The sequence below is a fragment of the Mirounga angustirostris genome, unplaced genomic scaffold, assembly GCF_029215605.1.
Source record: "Mirounga angustirostris isolate CCGP_5_RB_7025 unplaced genomic scaffold, mMirAng1.0.hap1 SCAF_3, whole genome shotgun sequence".
NCBI lineage: Eukaryota > Metazoa > Chordata > Mammalia > Carnivora > Phocidae > Mirounga > Mirounga angustirostris.
The window spans coordinates 82443006-82456084 of record NW_026991711.1 but is presented as its reverse complement, the minus strand read 5'-3'; positions in this window follow the sequence as shown (position 1 = coordinate 82456084).

The window sequence follows — 13079 nt, the reverse complement described above, 5'->3', positions numbered from 1 at the left end:
TGGGACTCCCTTGCATTGCTCTCACGCATGCACACAGCAAAATGCTTCCAGCCTCAGGAAGGCCTCTTTTCGCTGAAGCAGGAATTCCCTACAGTCTTGTTCCTTCGACTTAGGTGCTTGGCGTTACGCCTGCAGGCACAAAAGGGGCAACGGTACTAGCCTCGGAAACAAGGAGTGAGGTGACAGCTTCCTTCTGCACCGGCCTGTTTCTCCATCGAGTTCACCTATGGAACCCGTGCCCAGGCTCTTACCCACAGTGCAGGGTAAAATGCTTCCTCTCACAGACCATGAAACAAATTGGGAGTCGTGCTCTGGCTTCTTCCGCGGCCTGATTGTCACAGGGACATTGTTCTGGGACTCCCTTGCAGTGCTCTCACGCATGCACACAGCAAACTGCTTCCAGCCTCAGGAAGGCCTCTTTTCGCTGAAGCAGGAATTCTCTACAGAGTTGTTCCTTCGACTTAGGTGCTTGGCTTTAGGCCTGCAGGCACACACGGGGCAACGGTACTAGCCTCGTAAAGAAGGAGGGAGGTGACAGCTTCCTTCTGCACCGGCCTGTTTCTCCATGGAGGTTACGTATGGAACCCGTCCCCAGGGTCTCACCCATGGTGCAAACAGCCTCGTCCCACAGAGAGGTCGACGGTAGCCAAAGCACAGTTTCTGTACACTGTTGTTTCTAAGAGGTAGAACGCAAGCGATTTGACTTCCATGCAGAAGTGCGGCCGCAGTTCTAGCTTCATGAAACAAGCGGGGAGTCGTGTGCTGCCTTCTGCCAGGGCCTGAGTCTCACTCGGAACCTGCCTCCGGAATCCCTTGCAGTTCTCTCACTCATGCACACAGCAAAATGCTTCCAGCCTCAGGAAGGCCTCTTTTCGCTAAAGCAGGAATTCTCTACAGACCTGTTCCTTCGACTTAAGTGCTTGGCTTTAGGCGTGCAGGCACACACGGGGCAACGGTACTAACCTCGTAAACAAGGAGTGAGGTGACAGCTTCCTTCTGCACCGGCCTGTTTCTCCATCGAGTTTACCTATGGAACCCGTGCCCAGGCTCTTACCCACAGTGCAGGGTAAAATGCTTCCTCCCAGAGACCAGGAAACAAATTGGGAGTCGTGCTCTGGCTTCTTCCGTTGCCTGAGTCTCACAAGGACAATGTTTTGGGACTCCCTTGCAGTTCTCTCACGCATGCACAAAGCAAAATGCTTCTAGCCTCAGGAAGGCCTCTTTTCGCTGAAGCAGGAATTCTCTACAGACTTGTTCCTTCGACTTAGGTGCTTGGCTTTAGGCCTGCAGGCACACACGGGGCTAAGGTACTAGCCTCGTAAAGAAGGAGGGAGGTGACAGCTTCCTTGTGCACCGGCCTGTTTCTCCATGGAGTTTACGTATCAACCCATCCCCAGGGTCTCCCCCAGAGTGCAAACTGCTTTCTCCCACAGAGTGGTCGACGGTAGCCAAAGCACGGTTTGTGTACACTGTTGTTTCTAAGAGGTAGAACGCAAGCGATTGACTTCCGTGCAGGAATGGGGCTGCAGTGCTAGCTTCAGGAAACAAGTGGGGAGTCGTGTGCTGCCTTCAGCCAGGGCCTGAGTCTCACTCGGAACCTGCCTCCGGACTCCCTTGCAGTGCTCTCACGCATGCACACAGCAAAATGCTTCCAGCCTCAGGAAGGACTAATTTCGCTGAAGGAGGAATTCTCTACAGACCTGTTCCTTCGACTTAACTGCTTGGCTTTCGGCCTGCAGGCACAAAAGGGGCAACGGTACTAGCCTCGGAAACAAGGAGTGAGGTGACAGCTTCCTTCTACACCGGCCTGTTTCTCCATCGAGTTTACATATGGAACCCGTGCCCAGGCTCTTACCCACAGTGCAGGGTAAAATGCTTCTTCCCACAGAGCATGAAACAAATTGGGAGTCGTGCTCTGGCTTCTTCCGGTGCCTGAGTCTCACATGGACAATGTTTTGGGACTCCCTTGCAGTTCTCTCATGCATGCACACAGCAAAATGCTTCCAGCCTCAGGAAGGCCTCTTTTCGCTGAAGCAGGAATTCTCTACAGACTTGTTCCTTCGACTTAGGTGCTTGGCTTTAGGCCTGCAGGCACACACGGGGCAACGGTAGTAGCCTCGTAAAGAACGATGGATGTGACAGCTTCCTTCTGCACCGGCGTCTTTCTCCATCGAGTTTACCAATGGAACCCGTGCCCAGGCTCTTACCCACAGTGCAGGGTAAAATGCTTCCTCCCACAGACCGTGAAACAAATTGGGAGTCGTGCTCTGGCTTCTTCCGGTGCCTGAGTCTCACACGGACAATGTTTTGGGACTCCCTTGCAGTTCTCTCACGCATGCACACAGCAAAATGCTTCCAGCCTCAGGAAGGCCTCTTTTCGCTGAAGCAGGAATTCTCTACAGACTTGTTCCTTCGACTTAGGTGCTTGGCTTTAGGCCTGCAGGCACACACGGGGCAACGGTAGTAGCATCGTAAAGAAGGAGGGAGGTGACAGCTCCCTTCTGCACCGGCCTGTTTCTCCATGGAGTTTACATATGGAACCCGTCCCCAGGGTCTCCCCCACAGTGCAAACTGCTTCCTCCCACAGAGAGGTCTACGTTAGCCAAAGCACGGTTTCTGTACACTGTGTTTTCCAGGAGGTACAACGCAAGCGATTTGACTTCCATGCAGACGTTGGGCCGCAGTGCTAGCTTCATGAAACAAGTAGGGAGTCGTGCGCTGCCTTCTCCCGGTTCCTGAGTCTCCCACGGGAAATGGTTTGGGACTCAGTTGCAGTGCGCTCACGCATGCACACAGCAAGATGCGTCCACTCTCAGTCATGGCTCTTTTAGCCGAAGCAGGAATTCCCTACAGACTTGTTCCTTTGACTTAGGCGGTTGGCTTTCGGCCTGCAGGCACACCCGGGGCAAGGGTACTGGCCTCCTCAACAAGAGGTGAGTTGAGAGCGGCCTTCCGTACCGGCCTCTTTCTCGCTCCATTTCACGCATGGGACCCTTTCCCCGGTCTCTCCTACACGAGCACTGTGAAATTCCTCTGGCTTCAGGAACGGCAATATTAACTAAAGCGCAGGAACTCTCTAGCATTGATTCTTGGTGTTAGTAGCCCGCCACCTAGGCATCCAGGCACACAAGGCAAAGCACGGCAAATCTCCTAACACAACAGGTGAGTCGACAGCAGCCTTCCTTACAGGCCTGCTTCTCACTCCGGGTTCCGTTTAGGTTCCATGTCGCATGCTTTCACAGAAACACACACGAGATGAAGTTCACGCTCAGGAAGGGCGATCTGTGCTGAGGCACGCGTTCTCTACAGTTTTGTTCCTTTGCGTAGGGTGGACGGCCCTTAGGACTCCACGCACACGCGGGAGAGCCGACCTAGGTTCCTGAAACAAGAGTTGAGTCGACGGGTGCCTTCTCTGCCCATGCTTATTTCTCCCTCGGAATTCTCCTGGGACTCACTCCCCACATTTGCCCTGAAGCAGAGTTCAAAATGCTGCCACCCTGTGGAGAGGCAGATGAACTGAAGCTGGGATTCTTTACTGCCTTCTTTCTGCCAAATCAGTGTGGAGCCCTTAGCATTCCTAGGCACACATGGAGCAGTAAGGGTTAGCTTCAGGTAACAAGAGCTGAGTCGAGAGGTGCCTTCTGGCCCGGACATCTTCTCCCTCGGTTTCACGTGAGGAACGCGTTCCCCAGGCTCTCACGCACGGTAGCCCGGAAACTGCTTTTTCCCTCACAAAGGTGGAAGGTGGCAAAAGCACGGTTTCGCAACCTTGTTGTTTATTCGAGTTCGAACGTTAACAGTTAGGCTTCCATGTAAAAGTGAGGCCGCAGTGCGAGCTTCATGAAGCAAGTGGGGAGTCGTGAGCTGCCTTCTGCCAGGGCCTGAGTCTCACTCGGAACATGCCTCCGGACTTCCTTGCAGTGCTCTCACGCATGCACACAGCAAACTGCTTCCAGCCTCAGGAAGGCCTAATTTCGCTGAAGCAGGAATTCTCTACAGACCTGTTCCTTCGACTTAAGTGCTTGGCTTTCGGCCTGCAGGCACACACGGGGCAACGGTACTAGCCTCGTAAACAAGGAGTGAGGTGACAGCTTCCTTCTGCACCGGCCTCTTTCTCCGTCCAGTTTACGTATAGAACCCATCCCCAGGCTCTCACCCACAGTACAGAGTAAAGTGCTTCTTCCCATAGACCATGAAACAAGTGGGGAGTGGTGCTCTGCCTTCTTGCGGAGCCTGAGTCTCACACGGACAATGTTTTGGGACTCCCTTGCAGTGCTCTCACGCATGCACACAGCAAACTGCTTCCAGCCTCAGGAAGGCCTCTTTTCGCTGAAGCAGGAATTCCCTACAGTCTTGTTCCTTCGACTTAGGTGCTTGGCGTTACGCCTGCAGGCACAAAAGGGGCAACGGTACTAGCCTCGGAAACAAGGAGTGAGGTGACAGCTTCCTTCTGCACCGGCCTGTTTCTCCATCGAGTTTACCTATGGAACCCGTGCCCAGGCTCTTACCCACAGTGCAGGGTAAAATGCTTCCTCCCACAGACCATGAAACAAATTGGGAGTCGTGCTCTGGTTTCTTCCGGGGCCTGAGTCTAACAAGGACAATGTTTTGGGACTCCCTTGCAGTTCTCTCACGCATGCACACAGCAAACTGCTTCCAGCCTCAGGAAGGCCTCTTTTCGCTGAAACAGGAATTCTCTACAGACTTGTTCCTTCGACTTAGGTGCTTGGCTTTAGGCCTGCAGGCACACACGGGGCAAAGGTACTACCCTCGTCAAGAAGGAGGGAGTTGACAGCTTCCTTCTGCACCGGCCTGTTTCTCCATGGAGTTTACGTATGGAACCCGTCCCCAGGGTCTCCCCCAGAGTGCAAACTGCTTCCTCCCACAGAGAGGTCGACGATAGCCAAAGCACGGTTTCTGTACACTTTTGTTCCTAAGAGGTAGAACGCAAGCGATTTGACTTCCGTGCAGAAGTGGGGCTGCAGTGCTAGCTTCATGAAGCAAGTGGGGAGTCGTGCGCTGCCTTCTGCGAGGGCCTGAGTCTCACTCGGAACATGCCTCCGGACTCCCTTGCAGTGCTCTCACGCATGTACACAGCAAAATGCTTCCAGCCTCAGGAAGGCTTACTTTCGCTGAAGCAGGAATTCTCTACAGACCTCTTCCTTCGACTTAAGTGCTTGGCTTTAGTCCTGCAGGCACACACGCGGCAACGGTACTAGCCTCGTAAACAAGGAGTGAGGTGACAGCTTCCTTCTACACCGGCCTGTTTCTCCATCGAGTTCACCTATGGAACCCGTGCCCAGGCTCTTACCCACAGTGCAGGGTAAAATGCTTCCTCACACAGACCATGAAACAAATTGGGAGTCGTGCTCTGGCTTCTTCCGGGGCCTGATTCTCACAGGGACATTGTTCTGGGACTCCCTTGCAGTGCTCTCACGCATGCACACAGCAAACTGCTTCCAGCCTCAGGAAGGCCTCTTTTCGCTGAAGCAGGAATTCTCTACAGACTTGTTCCTTCGACTTAGGTGCTTGGCTTTAGGCTTGCAGGCACACACGGGGCAATGGTACTAGCCTCGTAAAGAAGGAGGGAGGTGACAGCTTCCTTCTGCACCGGCCTGTTTCTCCATCGAGTTTACGTATGGAACCCGTGCCCAGGGTCTCCCCCACAGTGCCAACTGCTTCCTCCCACAGAGAGGTCGACGGTAGCCAAAGCACGGTTTCTGTACACTGTTGTTTCGAAGAGGTAGAACGCAAGCGATTTGACTTCCATGCAGAAGTGGGGCTGCAGTGCTAGCTTCATGAAACAAGTGGGGAGTCGTGTGCTGCCTTCTGCCAGGGCCTGAGTCTCACTCGGAACCCGCCTCCGGACTCTCTTGCAGTGCTCTCACGCATATACACACCAAAATGCTTCCAGGCTCAGGAAGGCCTATTTTCGCTGAAGGAGAAATTCTCCTCAGACCTGTTCCTTCGACTTAAGTGCTTGGCTTTCGGCCTGCAGGCACACACGGGGCAACGGTACTAGCCTCGTAAACAAGGAGTGAGGTGACAGCTTCCTTCTGCACCGGCCTCTTTCTCCATCGAGTTTACCTATGGAACCCGTGCCCAGGCTCTTACCCACAGTGCAGGGTAAAATCCTTCCTCCCACACACCATGAAACAAAATGGGAGTCGTGCTCTGGCTTCTTCCGATGCCTGATTCTCACACGGACAATGTTTTGGGACTCCCTTGCAGTTCACTCATGCATGCACACAGCAAAATGCTTCCAGCCTCAGGAAGGCCTCTTTTCGCTGAAGCAGGAATTCTCTACAGTCTTATTCCTTCGACTTAGGGGCTTGGCTTTAGGCCTGCAGGCACACACGGGACAACGGTACTAGCCTGGTAAACAAGGAGTGAGGTGACAGGTTCCTTCTGCACCGGCCTGTTGCTCCATCGAGTTTACCTATGGAACCCGAGCCCACACTCTTACCCACAGTGCAGGGTAAAATGCTTCCTCCCACAGATCATGAAACAAATTGGGAGTCGTGCTCTGGCTTCTTCCGGGGCCTGAGTCTCACACGGACAATGTTTTGGGACTCCCTTGCAGTTCTCTCACGCATGCACACAGCAAACTGCTTCCAGCCTCAGGAAAGCCTAATTTCGCTGAAGGAGGAATTCTCTACAGACCTGTTCCTTCGACTTAAGTGCTTGGCTTTCGGCCTGCAGGCACACACGGGGCAACGGTACTAGCCTCGGAAACAAGGAGTGAGGTGACAGCTTCCTTCTGCACCGGCCTCTTTCTCCATCGAGTTTACCTATGGAACCCGTGCCCAGGCTCTTACCCACAGTGCAGGGTAAAATCCTTCCTCCCACACACCATGAAACAAATTGGGAGTCGTGCTCTGGCTTCTTCCGGTGCCTGATTCTCACACGGACAATGTTTTGGGACTCCCTTGCAGTTCACTCATGCATGCACACAGCAAAATGCTTCCAGCCTCAGGAAGGCCTCTTTTCGCTGAAGCAGGACTTCTCTGCAGACTTGTCCTTCGACTTAGGTGCTTGGCTTTAGGCCTGCAGGCACACACGGGGCAACGGTACTAGCCTCATAAAGAAGGAGGGAGGTGACAGCTTCCTTCTGCACCGGCCTGTTTCTCCATGGAGTTTACATATCGAACCCGTCCCCAGGGTCTCCCCCACAGTGCAAACTGCTTCCTCCCACAGAGAGGTCTACGTTAGCCAAAGCACGGTTTCTGTACACTGTGTTTTCCAGGAGGTATAACGCAAGCGATTTGACTTCCATGCAGACGTTGGGCCGCAGTGCTAGCTTCATGAAACAAGTAGGGAGTCGTGCGCTGCCTTCTCCCGGTTCCTGAGTCTCCCACGGGAAATGGTTTGGGACTCAGTTGCAGTGCGCTCACGCATGCACACAGCAAGATGCGTCCACTCTCAGTCATGGCTCTTTTAGCCGAAGCAGGAATTCCCTACAGACTTGTTCCTTTGACTTAGGCGGTTGGCTTTCGGCCTGCAGGCACACCCGGGGCAAGGGTACTGGCCTCCTCAACAAGAGGTGAGTTGAGAGCGGCCTTCCGTACCGGCCTCTTTCTCGCTCCATTTCACGTATGGGACCCTTTCCCCGGTCTCTCCTACACGAGCACTGTGAAATTCCTCTGGCTTCAGGAACGGCAATATTAACTAAAGCGCAGGAACTCTCTAGCATTGATTCTTGGTGTTAGTAGCCCGCCACCTAGGCATCCAGGCACACAAGGCAAAGCACGGCGAATCTCCTAACACAACAGGTGAGTCGACAGCAGCCTTCCTTACAGGCCTGCTTCTCACTCCGGGTTCCGTTTAGGTTCCATGTCGCATGCTTTCACAGAAACACACACGAGATGAAGTTCACGCTCAGGAAGGGCGATCTGTGCTGAGGCACGCGTTCTCTACAGTTTTGTTCCTTTGCGTAGGGTGGACGGCCCTTAGGACTCCACGCACACGCGGGAGAGCCGACCTAGGTTCCTGAAACAAGAGTTGAGTCGACGGGTGCCTTCTCTGCCCATGCTTATTTCTCCCTCGGAATTCTACTGGGACTCACTCCCCACATTTGCCCTGAAGCAGAGTTCAAAATGCTGCCACCCTGTGGAGAGGCAGATGAACTGAAGCTGGGGTTCTTTACTGGCTTCTTTCTGCCAAATCAGTGTGGAGCCCTTAGCATTCCTAGGCACACATGGAGCAGTAAGGGTTAGCTTCAGGTAACAAGAGCTGAGTCGAGAGGTGCCTTCTGGCCCGGACATCTTCTCCCTCAGTTTCACGCGGGGAACGCGTTCCCCAGGCTCTCACCCACGGTAGCCCGGAAACTGCTTCTTCCCTCAGAGAGGTGGATGGTAGCTAAAGCACGGTTTCGCTACCGTGTTGTTTTTTCGAGTTCGAACGTTAACAGTTAGGCTTCCATGTAAAAGTGAGGCCGCAGTGCGAGCTTCATGAAGCAAGTGGGGAGTCGTGGCTGCCTTCTGCAAGGGCCTGAGTCTCACTCGGAACATGCCTCCGGAGTCCCTTGCAGTGCTCTCACGCATGCACACAGCAAAATGCTTCCAGCCTCAGGAAGGCCTCTTTTCGCTGAAGCAGGAATTCTCTACAGACCTGTTCCTTCGACTTAAGTGCTTGGCTTTAGGCGTGCAGGCACACACGGGGCAACGGTACTAGCCTCGTAAACAAGGAGTGAGGTGACAGCGTCCTTCTGCACCGGCCTGTTTCTCCATCGAGTTTACCTATGGAACCCGTGCCCAGGCTCTTACTCCCAGTGCAGGGTAAAATGCTTCCTCCCACAGACCATGAAACAAATTGGGAGTCCTGCTCTGGCTTCGTCCGTGGTCTGAGTCTCACACTGACAATGTTTTGGGACTCCCTTGCAGTTCTCTCATGCATGCACACAGCAAACTGCTTCCAGCCTCAGGAAGGCCTCTTTTCACTGAAGCAAGAATTCTCTACAGACTTGTTCCTTCGACTTAGGTGCTTGGCTTTAGGCCTGCAGGCGCACACGGGGCAAAGCTACTAGCCTCGTCAAGAAGGAGGGAGTTGACAGCTTCCTTCTGCACCGGCCTGTTTCTCCATGGAGTTTACGTATGGAACCCGTCCCCAGGGTCTCCCCCACAGTGCAAACTGCTGCTTCCCACAGAGAGGTCGACGGTAGCCAAAGCACGGTTTCTGTACACTGTTGTTTCTAAGAGGTAGTACGCAAGCGATTTGACTTCCATGCAGAAGAGGGGCCGCAGTGCTAGCTTCATGAAACAAGTGGGGAGTCGTGTGCTGCCTTCGGCCAGGGCCTGAGTCTCACTCGGAACATGCCTCCGGACTCCCTTGCAGTGCTCTCACGCATGTACACAGCAAAATGCTTCCAACCTCACGAAGGCCTAATTTCGCTGAAGGAGGAATTCTCCTCAGACCTGTTCCTTCGACTTAAGTCCTTGGCTTTCGACCTGCAGGCACACACGGGGCAACGGTACTAGCCTCGTAAACAGTGAGGTGAGAGCTTCGTTCTGCACCGGCCTCTTTCTCCGTCCATTTTACGTATGGAACCCATCCCCAGGCTCTCACCCACAGTGCAGAGTAAAGTGCTTCCTCCCATAGACCATGAAACAAGTGGGGAGTGGTGCTCTGCCTTCTTGCGGAGCCCGAGTCTCACACGGACAATGTTTTGGAACTCCCTTGCAGTGCTCTCACGCATGCACACAGCAAAATGCTTCCAGCCTCAGGAAGGCCTCTTTTCGCTGAAACAGGAATTCTCTACAGACTTGTTCCTTCGACTTAGGTGCTTGGCTTTAGGCCTGCAGGCACACACGGGGCAAAGGTACTAGCCTCGTATAGAAGGAGGGAGTTGACAGCTTCCTTCTGCACCGGCCTGTTTCTCCATGGACTTTACGTATGGAACCCGTCCCCAGGGTCTACCCCACAGTGCAAACTGCTTCCTCCCACAGAGAGGTCGACGATAGCCAAAGCACGGTTTCTGTACACTGTTGTTTCTAAGAGGTAGAACGCAAGCGATTTGACTTCCGTGCAGAAGTGGGGCTGCAGTGCTAGCTTCATGAAACAAGTGGGGAGTCGTGTGCTGCCTTCTGCCAGGGCCTGAGACTCACTCGGAATCTGCCTCCGGACTCCCTTGCAGTGCTCTCACGCATGCACACAGCAAAATGCTTCCAGCCTCAGGAAGGCCTAGTTTCGCTGAAGGAGGAATTCTCCTCACACCTGTTCTTCGACTTCAGTGCTTGGCTTTCGGCCTGCAGGCACACACTGGGCAATGGTACTAGCCTCGTAAACAAGGAGTGAGGTGACAGCTTCCTTCTGCACCGGCCTCTTTCTCCATCCAGTTTACGTATGGAACCCATCCCCAGGCTTTCACCCACAGTGCAGAGTAAAGTGCTTCCTCTCACAGACCTTGAAACAAGTGGGGAGTGGTGCTCTGCCTTCTTGCGGAGCCTGAGTCTCACACGGACAATGTTTTGGGACTCCCTTGCATTGCTCTCACGCATGCACACAGCAAAATGCTTCCAGCCTCAGGAAGGCCTCTTTTCGCTGAAGCAGGAATTCCCTACAGTCTTGTTCCTTCGACTTAGGTGCTTGGCGTTACGCCTGCAGGCACAAAAGGGGCAACGGTACTAGCCTCGGAAACAAGGAGTGAGGTGACAGCTTCCTTCTGCACCGGCCTGTTTCTCCATCGAGTTCACCTATGGAACCCGTGCCCAGGCTCTTACCCACAGTGCAGGGTAAAATGCTTCCTCTCACAGACCATGAAACAAATTGGGAGTCGTGCTCTGGCTTCTTCCGCGGCCTGATTGTCACAGGGACATTGTTCTGGGACTCCCTTGCAGTGCTCTCACGCATGCACACAGCAAACTGCTTCCAGCCTCAGGAAGGCCTCTTTTCGCTGAAGCAGGAATTCTCTACAGAGTTGTTCCTTCGACTTAGGTGCTTGGCTTTAGGCCTGCAGGCACACACGGGGCAACGGTACTAGCCTCGTAAAGAAGGAGGGAGGTGACAGCTTCCTTCTGCACCGGCCTGTTTCTCCATGGAGGTTACGTATGGAACCCGTCCCCAGGGTCTCACCCATGGTGCAAACAGCCTCGTCCCACAGAGAGGTCGACGGTAGCCAAAGCACGGTTTCTGTACACTGTTGTTTCTAAGGGGTAGTACGCAAGCGATTTGACTTCCATGCAGAAGAGGGGCCGCAGTGCTAGCTTCATGAAACAAGTGGGGAGTCGTGTGCTGCCTTCGGCCAGGGCCTGAGTCTCACTCGGAATCTGCCTCCGGACTCCCTTGCAGTGCTCTCACGCATGCACACAGCAAAATGCTTCCAGCCTCAGGAAGGCCTAGTTTCGCTGAAGGAGGAATTCTCCTCACACCTGTTCTTCGACTTCAGTGCTTGGCTTTCGGCCTGCAGGCACACACTGGGCAATGGTACTAGCCTCGTAAACAAGGAGTGAGGTGACAGCTTCCTTCTGCACCGGCCTCTTTCTCCATCCAGTTTACGTATGGAACCCATCCCCAGGCTCTCACCCACAGTTCAGAGTAAAGTGCTTCCTCTCACAGACCTTGAAACAAGTGGGGAGTGGTGCTCTGCCTTCTTGCGGAGCCTGAGTCTCACACGGACAATGTTTTGGGACTCCCTTGCAGTGCTCTCACGCATGCACACAGCAAAATGCTTCCAGCCTCAGGAAGGCCTCTTTTCGCTGAAGCAGGAATTCCCTACAGTCTTGTTCCTTCGACTTAGGTGCTTGGCGTTATGCCTGCAGGCACAAAAGGGGCAACGGTACTAGCCTCGTAAACAAGGAGTGAGGTGACAGCTTCCTTCTGCACCGGCCTGTTTCTCCATCGAGTTTACCTATGGAACCCGTGCCCAGGCTCTTACCCACAGTGCAGGGTAAAATGCTTCCTCCCACAGACCATGAAACAAATTGGGAGTCGTGCTCTGGCTTCTTCCGGGGCCTGAGTCTAACAAGGACAATGTTTTGGGACTCCCTTGCAGTTCTCTCACGCATGCACACAGCAAACTGTTTCCAGCCTCAGGAAGGCCTCTTTAGGCTGAACCAGGAATTCTCTACAGACTTGTTCCTTCGACTTAGGTGCTTGGCTTTAGGCCTGCAGGCACACACGGGGCAAAGGTACTAGCCTCGTAAAGAAGGAGGGAGTTGACAGCTTCCTTCTGCACCGGCCTGTTTCTCCATGGAGTTTACGTATGGAACCCGTCCCCAGAGTCTCCCCCAGAGTGCAAACTGCTTCCTCCCACAGAGAGGTCGACGATAGCCAAAGCACGGTTTCTGTACACTTTTGTTCCTAAGAGGTAGAACGCAAGCGATTTGACTTCCGTGCAGAAGTGGGGCTGCAGTGCTAGCTTCATGAAGCAAGTGGGGAGTCGTGCGCTGCCTTCTGCCAGGGCCTGAGTCTCACTCGGAACATGCCTCCAGACTCCCTTGCAGTGCTCTCACGCATGCACACAGCAAAATGCTTCCAGCCTCAGGAAGGCCTACTTTCGCTGAAGCAGGAATTCTCTACAGACCTCTTCCTTCGACTTAAGTGCTTGGCTTTAGTCCTGCAGGCACACACGCGGCAACGGGACTAGCCTCGTAAACAAGGAGTGAGGTGACAGCTTCCTTCTCCACCGGCCTGTTTCTCCTTCGAGTTCACCTATGGAACTCGTGCCCAGGCTCTTACCCACAGTGCAGAGTAAAATGCTTCCTCACACAGACCATGAAACAAATTGGGAGTCGTGCTCTGGCTTCTTCCGGGGCCTGATTCTCACAGGGACATTGTTCTGGGACTCCCTTGCAGTGCTCTCACGCATGCACACAGCAAACTGCTTCCAGCCTCAGGAAGGCCTCTTTTCGCTGAAGCAGGAATTCTCTACAGACTTGTTCCTTCGACTTAGGTGCTTGGCTTTAGGCTTGCAGGCACACACGGGGCAACGGTACTAGCTTCGTAAAGAAGGAGGGAGGTGACAGCTTCCTTCTGCACCGGCCTGTTTCTCCATCGAGTTTACGTATGGAACCCGTGCCCAGGGTCTCCCCCACAGTGCCAACTGCTTCCTCCCACAGAGAGGTCGACGGTAGCCAAAGCAC